Source organism: Dermacentor variabilis, chromosome 1 (assembly GCF_050947875.1).
Source record: "Dermacentor variabilis isolate Ectoservices chromosome 1, ASM5094787v1, whole genome shotgun sequence".
Taxonomy (NCBI): Eukaryota; Metazoa; Arthropoda; class Arachnida; order Ixodida; family Ixodidae; genus Dermacentor; species Dermacentor variabilis.
This window is the reverse complement of record NC_134568.1, coordinates 101,384,252-101,398,920: the sequence shown is the minus strand read 5'-3', so window position 1 is coordinate 101,398,920 and position 14,669 is coordinate 101,384,252. Positions and strand designations below refer to the sequence as shown.

General features: G+C 49.5%; 1 protein-coding gene across 1 annotated transcript in view; it reads left to right on the top strand.

Annotated features, from left to right (window-relative positions):
* ftz-f1 (ftz transcription factor 1) overlaps nucleotides 1-14,669 on the top strand; it is a 370,978-nt gene that overhangs the window by 337,596 nt on the left and 18,713 nt on the right. The gene's annotated exons all lie outside the window — the stretch shown is intronic.

Below are 14,669 nucleotides of genomic sequence, written 5' to 3'. Positions count from 1 at the left end.
GTTCCTTGTCCAGGAATAACTTCGCGCATAAACGCGACCCGGGGAAAGGGGACGCCGTGAAACGGACGAGGAAACAAAAGAAATAGCATGGGCTGAAAGGTTCTCTCTCTCTCTCTCGCGCGCGCGGCGTTGATTTGTTTACACCGGGCGCGCCGCCCCTTCGCTCCGCCGTCGCCCGCATCGTCGCGACGGCGTTATGATGCCACCGACTTCCCCGTTCCATCCGGCGTCCGGACCGCGCGCTTTTGTTCAGCTCGCTCTTTCTACTCGCTGTCGTGGTGCGACTAAACGGCGAAATAGCGGCTTTATTTTATTTCATTTATTGGTACCCCTAAGGACCGAATGCATCGGAATTCTGCATAATGAAGTAACAAGATGAAATTCCTGGTTGTATATACAATGTTAGCCACCAATTCACGATGGCAATCTCTTGCACGCAAGTGATTGATACTGGAAGGCTTTTCCAGTCCACCAATGGCCGTGGCATAAATGGGTACAGGCTTAAGCCTTTGTGTGACATGTGAATATACCTTTACCTTCCAGTGTACGGCGCTTTTTCTTCGTCTTCGTGTCCCTCGTTCTACAGCTGCTTTTCTTGCTTATTTCTTTCGCTCGCCCCCGTTGATTGATAGTGAACACGCACGCACACGTGCGCTAGCAGTGCGTGCTAAAGTTTCACGCGGCGTGCATCCTCGTGTGCGCCGCATTGTTTCACTTTGCACTGTCTGCAGATGGAAACATGAGTACCGTGCTCTTTTCCGTTTCCCGTATTGCTGTGGTGCACCGGTGCCCGCCGCTTGGGGAGCAGTGGTTTGCTGGTCAGCCGCGTATATGCCGTCGCAGAGCCTTCGAGTTCGGCTCAATGTTTTCCGAACGCGCAGCGAACGAAGCAAGCTCCCCACCGTGCTTCGTGACTCTGTGCGTAATTATGGGTTGCCGCCGCGATCTGGTTTCACTTCAGAATAAGCAAAAACGCTCGTGCACCGAGATTTTAGTGCACGTTCAGTGGTCAATATTAAAACAGAGCCCTCCCCTACGGCGTCTCTCATTGCCTCTGTCCTTCGCTGGGATGTTAAACTTAATCGATCGATCAATTAATGTACTGTTTCTTGCGTAACTTTCACCGATAAACGCCATTGAGCTAGGTGAATGTGTTGCTGATAAACGTTCGCTCTACAGCATCGAGCCGAAGATATCGGTCTTCCTTTTTTTTTCTCCGCCGTCCACTTCCGCGCTCTTGCAGATACCATTTTTATTTCTGGCACGTCTCTCTCTCTCTCTCTCTCTCTCTCTCTCTCTCTCTCTCTCTCTCTCTCTCTCTCTCTCTCGAATGAACGAAACTGAACTCGCGCGAACACTCCGTGCGCGCTCTGTATGAAAGGTTGAGCTCCACGCTACTGGAGACGCGATCTTCTATAGTTTATTTCTCCGATGTAAAACGCCAGCGCAACGCACTTAATTATTTCGTTGTCCTCTTTGTTTTCTCTTTCTTTCGTTTTTCTCTGCTCTTGCCCTCTCCGTGGGCCTAGTTTTGTTGGGGGTATGAAGAAACAAGGTAGCAGTTCGATCCCTATAGTTGCGACTGAAGCTGCGTACGAGCGGGGAAAACGTTGCAAAATTTCGTGTTTCAGCAACCGCTGCATGCGAGGCGTTCAGGCGTTAGTGGATTAGATACGCTCACATGAGGTTCTTTCGTGGGCGCGAATGTCTGTTTCGTTGCAGTTGCGCCTCATCGCCAGCCAGTGGCGACAAGAAAGCGGGAGGTTCGGGATAAATAAACTAAATTGACGCAAAACAGCACTCGGTAGTCGACATCGAGCGCTGTTGCAGTACCGTTATCGGTCGTCTGCGCCGCGCGCGGATTTCGCTAGCGTGAGCGAACGTGGCTGCGATTTGTGTTGGTGGGTATTCGGCAAGACAGCGAGCAAATTAGAATAGAAGACGATGCTCCTTTCGCTGCACTCGCTGCTGCTGCCTGACGCGGTTGATTGAATACCGAGGAGTCGGTGCGTTCGGCTGGTATATGGAGCGAGCGAACGGGTTTGAGATGTAAAGTGTGCGTAACCACGGCGACGGCTGTTGTGAAAGGAGCACATTGAGTAACGTCTTTGTTTGTTGCATAACGTGTCCCGCCGCGCTCCGTACTTTGCCCTTTCCTATATATATATATATATATATATATATATATATATATATATATATATATATATAATTATTTTCCAAAGCCCGTTTCCAAGTCTGTTCGCCCCCCACTCTCTCTTTCGTCGCGTTTCGTTGCTGCCCGCCTGCGTGTTCGTGGCTCTTGCACATGCAGTCACGTGACAAGCGTCCGGGGAGGCCTATGTGGGTCAGTCACGTGGTTTCTCTTGGGTCTCCTCGCGGAAATCGCGCGCCGCCCCGCTCGCGCGCCGACAGCACCGAACGGATATGACTGCGCGTCGAAAGAGCCGGAGGCGAGGGATGCGTGAAAAGAAAATGGCGGCTTCGTTGAACGGGAAAAGAAGGGGGGGAAGCGGGGGGAAGGGGAGGAGGGGCATAAGCGCACTCGGCGATCCGTCTGTTTCGAGTGACGGCTGCCGCCTGTTGGCGTCACACCGTCGCGCTCCATCGTTGCGCTAACAGACTGCACTGAAATGTGCGGCGTCCACTGGCCTAGAGAGACTCTTGTGTGTGTTTGGCCGTCCATCTAGAAAGTGTTAGGGCACAACGCGGCCTATTTTCATGCGCAGCAGATGCTCCGTAGCACAATATCGACGCGAGCAAGCAGCACACGACTCGTTAACGCCGCTTATAAACTATAGCACCGGCTGTCTTGTGTGTTTGAATTGTGACTCTCCCACTTCCCTTCTTTAAGGAGGGGATTCATTCTTTTGCTAACCACCTGATCATTGGCTGGCCATGCCGAACAGTTGATGGGGTCTTCGCGAGGGGGCGTCGCCCCTCGACCTCTGCTTGTATGCCGGAAGAAATCAGCCAATGGATACAGAGGCTCGGCGGTGGCGCGTAGCAGATATTTAAGTACATTATATGCGACCAGTCCAAAACGTGCGCCAAATGCAACTAGGCATCGGATGTGAATCGGGAGGCTGGTGACATCACGGAAATTGGAAGTGGTGGTCGCGTGTTGTAACGAGCCAGTCACGCTCGCGCCAGTCAAGCCGGTATATATGTGCATGTGCCGCCAAATCAGCTCTTCCGTCATTAATTCTGCGCTTCGCACTCGCGATGGGATGAGGCCTGGTCCATGGGCGTATCAACCGGGGGGGGGGGGGGGCATTTACCCCTATTCTCAGTGTGGGGGGAGGTAAAGTAGGTCATCTGCCTCCCTTCTTCCCCCTTTAGAAGTCTGGGAATATGGCGCCTGGAGTCTCGACCAAGATCACTCGAGTCTACATAAAGCCGCTTGACGCCCTGATAAGGGGGTCTGGCCTCTCCACCAGCCGCACTCCCGGCCACATTGGTTCTTCAGTGTATTCATCTCCGGTATGTATATAGCACACAGGGCCTACTCGGTTCCAGCTGGTTAATTTCCCTACCTCTACGCGTCTGCAGGAATCTTTCAAGGCATTGATTGATTCGGGCTACTTGGTCTGTCATACTAGGAACTTCAATAGTTCCATTGAGGTTCCCAGTACTTTCAAGACTGCTTTCATTTATTTGGCCGTGAAAGGTGTTCTCGCGGTAAAACTGAGGCTGCACGAAGCGCTCGCTTCTCGCTACTAGCGTTCCTCATCAGGCCAGTGTTGTGACAGCAAGTGCTGGTGGTTATCGAGTGAGATGTGTTTATATTTACCTGTGCGTGCGTGACATCATGCTTGTCATGAGCGTATCTACCGGTTCGGGGGAGGCGTGCCCCTCCCCCTACACACACACACACACACACACACACTCTTCTGAAAGCGGGCACTGTCAGCTGCACACTGATAAATCCAACAAATCCAACAAAAGAACAGCTGATGCCAAATTTTCACTCAGAATTGCGCCCACATAGGTACGATTTCGTTATTACGTATCCCCTGCTTGGGCATGTAGTATTGTTTTTCGGGCATCGTCGCCACGTGCTGTAGGAGATGACGCTCGACCGGCCACACTAAGCAGACAGAGTTGCCGTATGGTGCGAGACGTCTGCAGGACATGCCTCGTAAGCCTGAACTGCTGAGAAAGCTGTCGCTTAGAGTCCAAAACAAGTTTATTCTACCATCCCTTGCATCATCCCGTGCTTGTTTGGGCCGTCTATCCTAACTATCTTAGAAAACACAAAATCAAATTTGCTTTTTATAATTTACCGGTATTTAATTGGTGTTGATATTTTAGCGATTTTGTCCCTAGATTTAGTGACTTCTTTGTCTGTTTACAGCGAAGTATTCCATTTAGCAATTAGCTACTTTTTTTTGAGTGACTAAAATGAAGAATTTGCGATATTTTAACTGCCTTTAAGTGAGAAAGGTTGCTTGAAAAATGGCCTTCTAGAACGCGGTTTAATATTTGAAAGGTATTATCAGCGTCAAATGAAACGGGAGCAGCGGAGCGGCTGGCCCAAGCACGAGTGAAGGTGCGCGCCGTCATCACCGCTGACAAGGGCGCGCATCCGGTTTCTACACACGGCGCTCGTTTGGGAGTCAAACGGCCAAAGGCGCTCGGCACGCCCACGCCGGCCACCGTCGCGGCTGCCAGCGATAGCGCGCTGCGCAAGTGTGCCGAATGAAAGAATGAATGTGGCGCACAAGCCGCAAACCACATGAGCGAATCTAGAATGATGACGGTGCTAACTGCACTACGCACACCGCTGTTCGCGCCGATGCACTTATGGTTTCGGCGAACTGTGCGACAATACTCGCCGTAAACTGGAAATATTGGCTTCTCTTTTATTTTCTCCCTTTCAAATGTAAGAACCAGAACAGAAGCGAAAATATCTCACTATAGGTGGATTGCGCGGTGCGGCCAAAGCGGAAGTGCGCGCCTGTCAATGGTGATGACTGGATGGCGCGCACTGTACCTTCACTGATGCTTGGCCCACGCGCTTCGCTGTTCACGTTTCATTTGACGCTGATAGTACATGTAAGCGGCCGGAATGCGCTGTACAGTCAAACCCGAATATAACGAACTGGGATAGAGCGAAGTATGGTCTCTGTCAAACACGCGAAATTTTCCTATCATTATGCATGTAAAATGTATTCTTTATACGAACCAGACATTTGATAGATTGAACTGGGAGCGCGCGCGGTCTGTCACCGAACAGCAGCAAACGCGCTGGACTCGGAAATTGTTGCCGACAAGCTGGCCAGCGTCTGGTGGCGCCGAGGAGCCGTCGCCAGAAGACGATCGCCCTCTCCCGACGTCACCCGAAGCCCTTTCTGCTGCCGATGTGGTGGGACGATACTGCTCGGGGACACAGCGAAGGGAACTGGAGTTCAGTGAAATGATATCGCTTGTCGAAAATGCTATCCTCATTGATAGAGCTAAACGTAGTGTCCTGGCGAAAATCACTGCCTACTGCAAATAGGTGTACTTTTCTGTGCAATAAATTACTTTTGGAGTAACTATTGACGGTGGGTGGCATGGTTTTCCTCCGTTAGGGCGTTTTCGCTTCACTGTTCATCGCGTATAATGAATTTGGTGCTCAAGTTCGTTATAAGCGCGTTAGGTTATATTGGACTACTCCATATATCGAACAAATAGCGTTGAATCAAGCTGATCATTATAACTGAGTTTGACTGTACGATGCATAGGCTCCGTGACCATGATGAACCAACTTTTGCCTTCATATTGGTAGCCTTCACATTGTGATTGTGCTTGAGAGCACAGTGGTTAGCATGGCCATCATAGTGCTCACATAATTGAAGTTTCTTTATTATTCACGAAGCCTATTTGAATGCGATTAAACGCTGCGGGTTCAGTGGTGCCACCAAATTCATTTGATTGGTAGACGCGTGCAAGCGTGTCAGAGAGCTAATTTAGCAAAACCGAATGGAATAAATTTTGTGTTCAGGTTTGGAACACAGCAGGTGGATAAGGCATGTCGACTGCGTAAACAAGGCGTAAATACCGGAGAGGCTGAACTCATGCACGCGTGTCTGGACAGATCGCTTCCGTACTCTCACGGCTTTCGGACCAATCAGTACTTCACAGCGGCTTTCGGGTAGATCAATTAAGAGCGCAAATGTGGCGTCTAACTCGTACAAAGCTCGGGTAATTGTCATCGCCGCGTTAACAACACGCGGCCAAGCGTCTAGTTCTGCTACCACGAACGTCCAGAAGCACAAAACATTGAGGAAGAACATGCAGACTAAGTGCATTTTCATGCTAGAACTACGTTGCTTGTGGTCTTTTTAATCGTACTATACTTGTAATCTTCCAATCTGAAGGTAATTCAGATTGGAAGGTTACGTTCCAGCTCGGCCGGCTCCTTATAGAATTTGTCGAGAGATCAAATACATGAATAATAACTGCATTGCCATTGCCAAAGATGCTGCAAACGAATTCTTGAACACTGCGCATTGTCAAGAGATGTAAAATATGTATTTATTTCATAAAAGAATATATTCGTTTGGCCTAAAAAAATTGTGCCAGAAATAACTGATATCACTGCTTCCACGTTTTTGTCTATTTAATAAGTAAAGAAAATATCACACGCGCTTTAGAACTATATCAGTTCGACACCAGCAAAGCAGTGCATGAAGCTAATATGAAAAACGCAAAGGCCATGAAATGAACAAGTATAGGACAAATATTTTAATGAAACTTTTGAATATAAGAACCACGTTTACATTTTGCACATATGCAACGGCCAGGGAAAAATCTAATGGCGCTGTCGTTCGTTCCACTGTATCGCGCAGAAGCAGTTGTCGCCGGTCGTGTATGTGAGTAATTGCACCGAAATTATAGTCGTAACAAAGAGCACATATAAAACGCAGGACTTCTGCAATATATACATAAGAAATGCGAAGATACAATTGAATATACAAAAGCGAAGATACAGCTTGATAAAGGGCAACAAAAGTGTCACTGGAAACAGTTCACTGCATGTATGCACAAAACCTTGCAACAAGATACTGAAATATACGTGTAAGTATCCAATAAATATTCACATCTAAGCAAAAGTCATTGTATATAGTGCCTCAAACAAGGCAAATAAACATGTTGCGCAATCACAGATTCACAGACCGTCGAATCATCCCTCCTCCCTCCACTCTCCCCGATGCATCGCGCGCGACGGAAGGCGGCGCGCTTCCTCCCCGCTTTTCTCCCTTGCGCACACAAGACTGAGCCACCATCGTCGGCACACCCATCCCCCTACCCCCCTATGCTTTCACTCGCCCATACAGCATGTGGCGCGCAGTGACGATGTTATTGCCCTTGAGTGTTTATACGGAACATGGCGGCGACGGCAGGAATACGCCTGGAGTGTCCGTATAATAGCTATCGCAGTAATATAATAAAAGTATCCGGCAAATGAAGAGTCCCGTGGCCCATTACTTTCAGCAAAAGAAGTAGCAAAATCAAACTTTCACTATGCAGCAATTTGCTGCGCCGCAACAATGTCTTTTACTCTTTTGTGGGGCGGGAGCACCGAAAAAAAAGCGCGCAAAGGAAAGCATGTTGGCCACAATCGAATGCCTACTTTGGGCACCTAATGTAGCAACCGAAGGAATATCGAAGAAAACATGAGACGCTTGGTCCACAGAGAATCATACGCATACTACTCAGTATTCTACATCGGCGAGACAAAAGACTTTTCGGAGAGGTTGCAATAACATCGAAGTGAAGGTGATGCCCTCATGCGAACGCGTTGCAATCTGTCGAGCCCCCACAGTGATGGCGGCGAACGATTATTGTTCCTTTTTCTCGTCTGCTATAGCCAGAAAGCGTCCAAAACTCTGCCAGGCCAAAATCCACTCTGCCAGGCAAAAATCCACTTGGCCAGGGAAAAACGGACGCGCACCAAAGTGCGCTGCGCGGTGGTCGGGGCAACACGAGAAAAACGCATGCGCTCTGGCTGGCTCTGGCAGCGCGCGGGTATCGAGGACAAGAAAATTGAATAGGCTTAATGTATGTGTGTGCATGAGGGGGGGGGGGGGGTCCTCGCGAATAAAAGTCGAAGTAGAAAAAAATAAATAAGAACGTAGTTACCTTTGCTGGCTTTAGTGTATTGACATGGATACTTTGGCGCAGGTAAAAAAAAAATGTCGATATTCCTTTCTGTGGCATGACGGCACAAATGAACCACCACAACGCTTCGTCTCGTCGGAACTCGCTGCATGCTTTGTCAACTTGTTTGATAGTGTGTTGACTTGGCTTGTATTGTTGTATGGTCCGATGTACGACTTTAGAATGCACCTTTAGCGTCGTATGCTTATAAGAACATTAAACCCACAGAGTTCCGAAATTGAAAATCTAAAGCACGACCTTGGAAATGTCAATGCACCTTTCGCATCAAAAGTTTGAGAACTTAATGCCGATAAATTTTCCAAATTGAAATCCATGCGTTCCGTAGATTCCGCGGCCTCCGCAAGATGCCGCGACGAGCGCACTCGCCATCAAAACGCCCCTGAAACTTTGTGCTCGGTTGGGGCTACTTGCGTTATGTGACTCCAGGTGCATGCGCGTTGCAACGAAATGCAGCCCGAGTTCGCAATGTTCGCGCCGAAATGTATTTTCGAGCATGAAAAAGACCATTCTAGACAAAATCCGGAATGATTTCCGGCGCCGGGGTTGTTTTGGTCGACGTTGCATGACAGCACGAAAAAATTACGGGGGGTGGGGGGGGGGAGGAGGCTGAAGCCCCGTAAGCCTCCCCCCCCCCCCCCTTGGCTACGCCCCTGGTTCCTAGTGGGATTCAACTGTACCTGTGTGAAGTTCCTATTCGTCTGCTTACATCGGCAATATTAAAATTACTTTCACTCTCTTGTAAGGCGTTTTAGTGATACCGGACACACCTTCATTTATTCTCTCCTAAACGCCCCGTGCACTTCACCACATATGTCTTTGTATGTCTCCCCCCTCCCCCTTGTATTATTGAAAGTTAAATTGCAGCTTTATTCATTCGGCTATTACCGTATAGGCTCGTGTAGGGGGCCGCACCCGTGTAAGGGCCGCGCTTCCAACTTGGCAGCCCGAAATATTGAAAAAAAAAATAAATAAATTTCTAAGACAGAAGCAATCGCATTCGGTGCCCCGATGCCGCGCGTGCGCATCGGCGAATTTTCGCGCGCCGCTACTAGATGGCGAGAGCTGCGCGTTGACCTCTGATGCGATATGGAACATCCGGGGATCCTGGGTGTGCGCAAGTGAAGGCTGCACCGGCACCATTTTGACCAAGAGGTTCAGTCCCGTGTAAGGGCCGTACCTCGTCAAAATTATGAAAAAAGAAAGTGCGGCCCTTACACGAGTCTATATGGTATTTAGTCTCAGTATAAGCTATAACCTCAGTGGCCGCCACAGTTAGTGCGAATTTCATAGTTTCTTGTTACTGAGCCAAGTCCTGCATCTTCGTAACTTCTTCAGTGTACTCTGCAAATTATCCACTACATTCCTTCGATCTTTCACTCGGATCGGACTTTTAGCTTTCTTAAGGTTTTTTTTTTTTTTAACATACCAGTGCAGTGGATGGTATTTTACTTTGCGACTCCCACAATGTGCACAGATATGTAATTTTATTTGCCTGCATATCGTGCACAACGCCTTTAATATCCGTGCAAAGTGTCCCGTTGATCCGACTGCTAGTTTTAAAGTAATCAATGTCGATGCTTTGCGGTACTAAAGCTTGTCGAAAGAACGAACAAACACAGTCGGTACGTTTTCTGACTCAATACAAAGAAAGAAAATCAAAAGAAGAACGTCGCGTGTGTCACGCTATTGAAGTGCACGCTATGAAATGCGATCATTGCAGGACTAGTACCAAGTCTTGCTACTCAAGAACAAAGCGAATGCTTCTACACTTCCGTGCAGTGAATTGGGGTATATGAAATAATATGTGTCAGGTCGTCAATTTGGCACGTACTGTACTCTTTGTCAAATGTTTCGATTTCACCCTGCGAGTTACGGCGTCTGTATCATTGCTCTGTGGCCAGGTCTTTGTAATAGAGATGGTGCTCTGAAGCTTAAGGGAGTAGAGGACACTGGTCCTATATTTCTGGGGAGTGCCGGCTGCTGTTTTCTGGTGTCTTCTTTTGATGTGTGGCGACATTTACTCGAGAGGAATTCATTTGGTACTGTTTGCGCCGTTGAAGAGGAAGCCATGTTGCGCTTGCGATAAGCTGACATTGTATCGATCATTATCGAGCGTTTTCGTGTTTTAAATATTTTTTTGTTTGGTATTCCAGTCGCTCGTTCTTTCGCAACATCAATTACACAGAGCCGCTGCCAAACTAGGTTTTAAATCTATCCTGGAATAAATCTCATAATCGTTTAAAGTGACCAGCTAAGGCTTGTTAAGATCATCGTAATCACTAGCCTATTTAATGTCATCTGCAGGACCGAGGTATCTTCCAGCGATCTCCCCAAAAAACCCTGCGTTGCGCCAGCTGACACGGTCGTTTTCGCGTGCAGGCCAAGGGCGGCGCGGTGGCTAGCGATATTGGGGGCGAGGACTTACGGAGTCGCCACCTGTCGGAAGCGCCTCCCTTGCGTAGTATGACGGATCACGCGGCGCGCTCCTCATAGGTTTGGCTTACGGCGTTTCATAAAAACACCACGCGGCAGCCCTCCTGTACACTTCTGTAAGTACTCTAGAAACTAGGAAACTTTATCACTGTCGGAATAATAATCTTGGCCAGACTGAAAGCACAGAATCGTTTACAGACGCTATCTCTTTACCGAATATGTACACTGAACGCCACTGCGCGTGGTCGCCGTGATAGAGTACCCCGAACCGGCTTCTTGCTTGAAAGGTAGGTAAGGAAACGCTGATCGCAAACTATGTGAAATATGTTCTGATAGTGTCTGTATAAGTAAATGGAGCGTAACAGAATGAAGCTCAATGAAGCGATCGCACAGGTTCGCAGCCACCGACTGCGCGTCTGCATGCATGTCCGCGCACTATGTTTTGCTTTCGCTGTATGCGCATTTTCGCACCGTGCCGTGAGCTTTAGGCCACAGAATATGACCATTTGACAGTACACAAGCAACCGTTGTTGCGTGAGCACTATCAGAGTTGCTCAAAAATAATTTCATTATAGAGACATCGACGCCTACGGCGACTGTGATGTGCCGTCGCGACGGTTCAGTTTTTTTCTTCTTCTAAATTCTTGGACCTTTCGATATTATTTCTAGAGTTGCGTCGCACTGTATATTTATTGATCTTCTCAGCGTGCGATTTACCACTGCTTTTTTGTAATCCAGTGCATTAATTCATAACACAAGCATGACTATATGCCACGCCTTTCTTTAATGTGCTCCTTACCGCTCCCTTTCCATTCCAGTGAACTTGTCAGTATATAGCATCGTCAAGTTCATAGACCAAACCGTCATGACATTAGTCGGGCAGCGAGCGCGGGTGAGCGTGTCAGTGCGCATCTTCAGCTACTCACTCAACATCGCGCAGTCCCGGCGCCGTAGCAGAAATGTTCCTCGTGGCGGTTCTGAGTTTCGCCAGCCAAGCTTCACGCAGCTTCTTGTCCTGCGGCTACGTGTGTGTAAGGCTGACCCCAGGCTCCGTTGCGTACGTCCGGCACTACAGCACTGAGCAGTAGCCTACGATGCTGAACGCCTCCAAAGGTAGCCACTACCTATTATAGTGCTTTCAAATGTTGTCACGCAGACACCCAAGGCGGGTAAGCCTCACCACTTAATCAGAACCGTAGCGCAGCTGGGACTTTCATTTTCAGCTCGCTTCGGCGCTTCCGAAGCAGCCGACGCGGCCGTTGTGTCCACGTGATCCCTCATGCGACGTCACGCCGGTGGTGGCGCCAGCTTTTCCAGTGATAGAGCTCGCCACCATAGTAGAATCTCAAGAGATTACAGGCATTTGATCAGTTTTGAGCTTTCATTTTTGCATTATTGGGGTATTGCTAGGTCTGAGAAAAGCTCTCTCCCTCTCTCTCTCTCTCTCTCACACACACGCACACACACGCACTTGCTGCCCGTGACTAGGTGCAAGTGCGATATGGCATCGCTGAATAGTCGGCCGTGAAAACGCATGGGGCCCTCAGATTTTTCAGTATCTGAGAAACGGAGGAATCGCGAGAGTGTTCGGTGCTTGCAGGCGAACGTGGCAACGTGACTGCAACGCATTCTACTTAGTTTCATCACGTTCGAGTTTCATTCCACGGTCCGACAGCGCCTGCGGGGTCGTGTCGTACCGCCGCGTGGCGAGCGAAACTTCGCTGGTTACAGCGGCGGGCACCCGCGCTGCCATTGTCGGCGTCGAAGCGGCGGCTGTCACTCACAGCCGGCCTACATCTTTTGTCGCCCGTTGCATTGCGAGGCCCGGCGGTGCGTGTTTGATTGAGCGCCGCTCGCCACTTTCGCCGCTTCCCGGCAGGCCTCTCCTAGAGCCTCTCCTCCTCGCTGGCGCCCCCACCATCGGGAGCCGCACGGCAGCCGGATGTGTGCGACGGGGCTTGCTGTGAAGCGCTGCGCCTCATCGGCCTGCTCGGTTGAAGTCTGCCTTCACTTGTGCATCCAGACGCCACTGCGGCATAGTGACTGCATTAAACGACACCGTCAAATGTTGAAGGCTCCGGTAACCATGGTAATTACGTTGGAAGATTCCGGCTGTGGGACGTGTTTCGTTTGTCAGGAGGAGCAAGGGTGGTAGTACAAACGTTTTATAGGTAGTTCGATGATCGCCGCTCGCCTCTGCGGCCCTTGCAATTGTCGCACACATTCTCCGACAATCAAATGCCCGGAAAATAGACGAGGGCTTCTTTTGTCGTAGAACACGCAGTCGTGTTAATTTTCTACTTAAGTTTTGTGAGGCATCGCGGTCTGTTCTCCCCCCCCCCTTTTTTTTTTCTTTCTCGATAAGAAAATACAGTCGTGTTGGTGCGCTTTTTAACCAGCTTCCTGTAACGAAAGGAGTGGCACTCCTAGAGGCACACTTCCCGACAGCCACATTTTTACACCGCATAGCTCTCAAACGCATTGAAAAAAAAATGGCCCGTTAGAACTTCAGGGCTTTACGACGAAAGGTGTGCCAAGCAAATGTATCGCTGAGTGGTTTCCGTCCCGCTTTGACCGAGGTAGCTACAACCTTCCTGCCCCGTTGCAGCGGAGGGCTCGTTCGCGTTCGACCGAATGGGCCGTATACATCATGGCGACCCCGTTTGAATATCCGGTGGTCCACGGGGGCGAGCAGCGCACACATCCGCTTCGGAGGCCGGCCGTGTTCGACTGCAGCCGAAATGACAGTGGCCGCGCACTGCAATGAACGTAGTCGTGGCACTTGTCGCATATGAGCGCAGCGCACGCGATCGAGGTTCAAGTGAAGCGATTGCCTATTTCATGCGATTTCCTTCCTGTAATTCGCCCGAACAGATCATGTGGACAAAATCGGCAGTGTTGCCCCATGCGCGTATGCAATTTTATTGCTCAGTTCAGCCCACCTCATTCCACTGTGTTTTGCCCCCTCCCCTGTAGGTGTAACACATTTTTTCAGGCCGACCTCTTAGCGTTCCACTTCTCACACACCGTTGTGATCGATTCTCCAAATCCTCCCAAATAGCTCACGCGCGGCATGTCGGCCCACTGTTCCTCTTGTTTTTAATTGGTCATTCGTGTGTTCCAACGCGGGGAGAGCTGTTCTAAATAGTCCCCCGTGTTATTCTCGCATTACGCATGCAAAGACGTATTGTCGCGTCCTGCGCGCGCGATGTCACCGTGGCCAGGACGGCGGCAAGGTTTTTGGAACGAGGAAAAGCGGTCAAATGAGGCAGTTAAAAAACTTCCGCTGTAACGATAGGCAAATGAAGGCGGGCTGCGGCCCACTGGTTTCCACCGAGACATGCGCAGCGGGATTTGAGCTTTTAAAAAGACTCCGGTGGCGTAAGGCGGACACATTGTTGGCGCGCTCTTTTGTTCTTCAACCTGTCCCTCGTTCTGCCGTGGGCAGGCTAGAAAAGCGCACTTGTTTCCACACGGAGCGGCGGCCCAATTCTCTTCCTGCAGCTCGGACAATGCAGTTGGACACGATCCACGGCCGTTTGCGCAAGCGCCATCTTTGTCTTGGCGTATAATTATTAATATGGAAGCAACCGCCATTGTGAAGCGTTCTTCCCCTACTCTTCCCGCTGGCTGTCGACTTCGGCAGCGCGCGCCTCTGAGCGTGCAGATATGACCGAATTTGGCCATTGGCATTCGGTGATGCGCCGTTGTCGTGATTGCGTTCGTAAGGCCGGCAGCTAATTCTCCGCCGCCACGGTATACCTGCTCTGTTGTTTTTCTTTGTGCTTGAGCTGTCTGTGCGTGACCCGCACGGCGATGACGAGCGACCTTGCTGCGCATTTGGTTCTGTTAGCCCTAGTTACGCCGTCGGTGTTGGCTGAAAATTTAATGAATCCAATCATTCTGTGTCTGTCAGTATACTAAATACTAAGCCATTCTCGGTCAACACTGCAAGCAGTGTAACTTGAAGAATCTGTAGCCATCAAGAAACTACTAATTCTTGCATACATGGATGCATGAATTTGGAGCAAATAACTTTCTTGAATTAAGGTGTTGCAGGAGAAGCA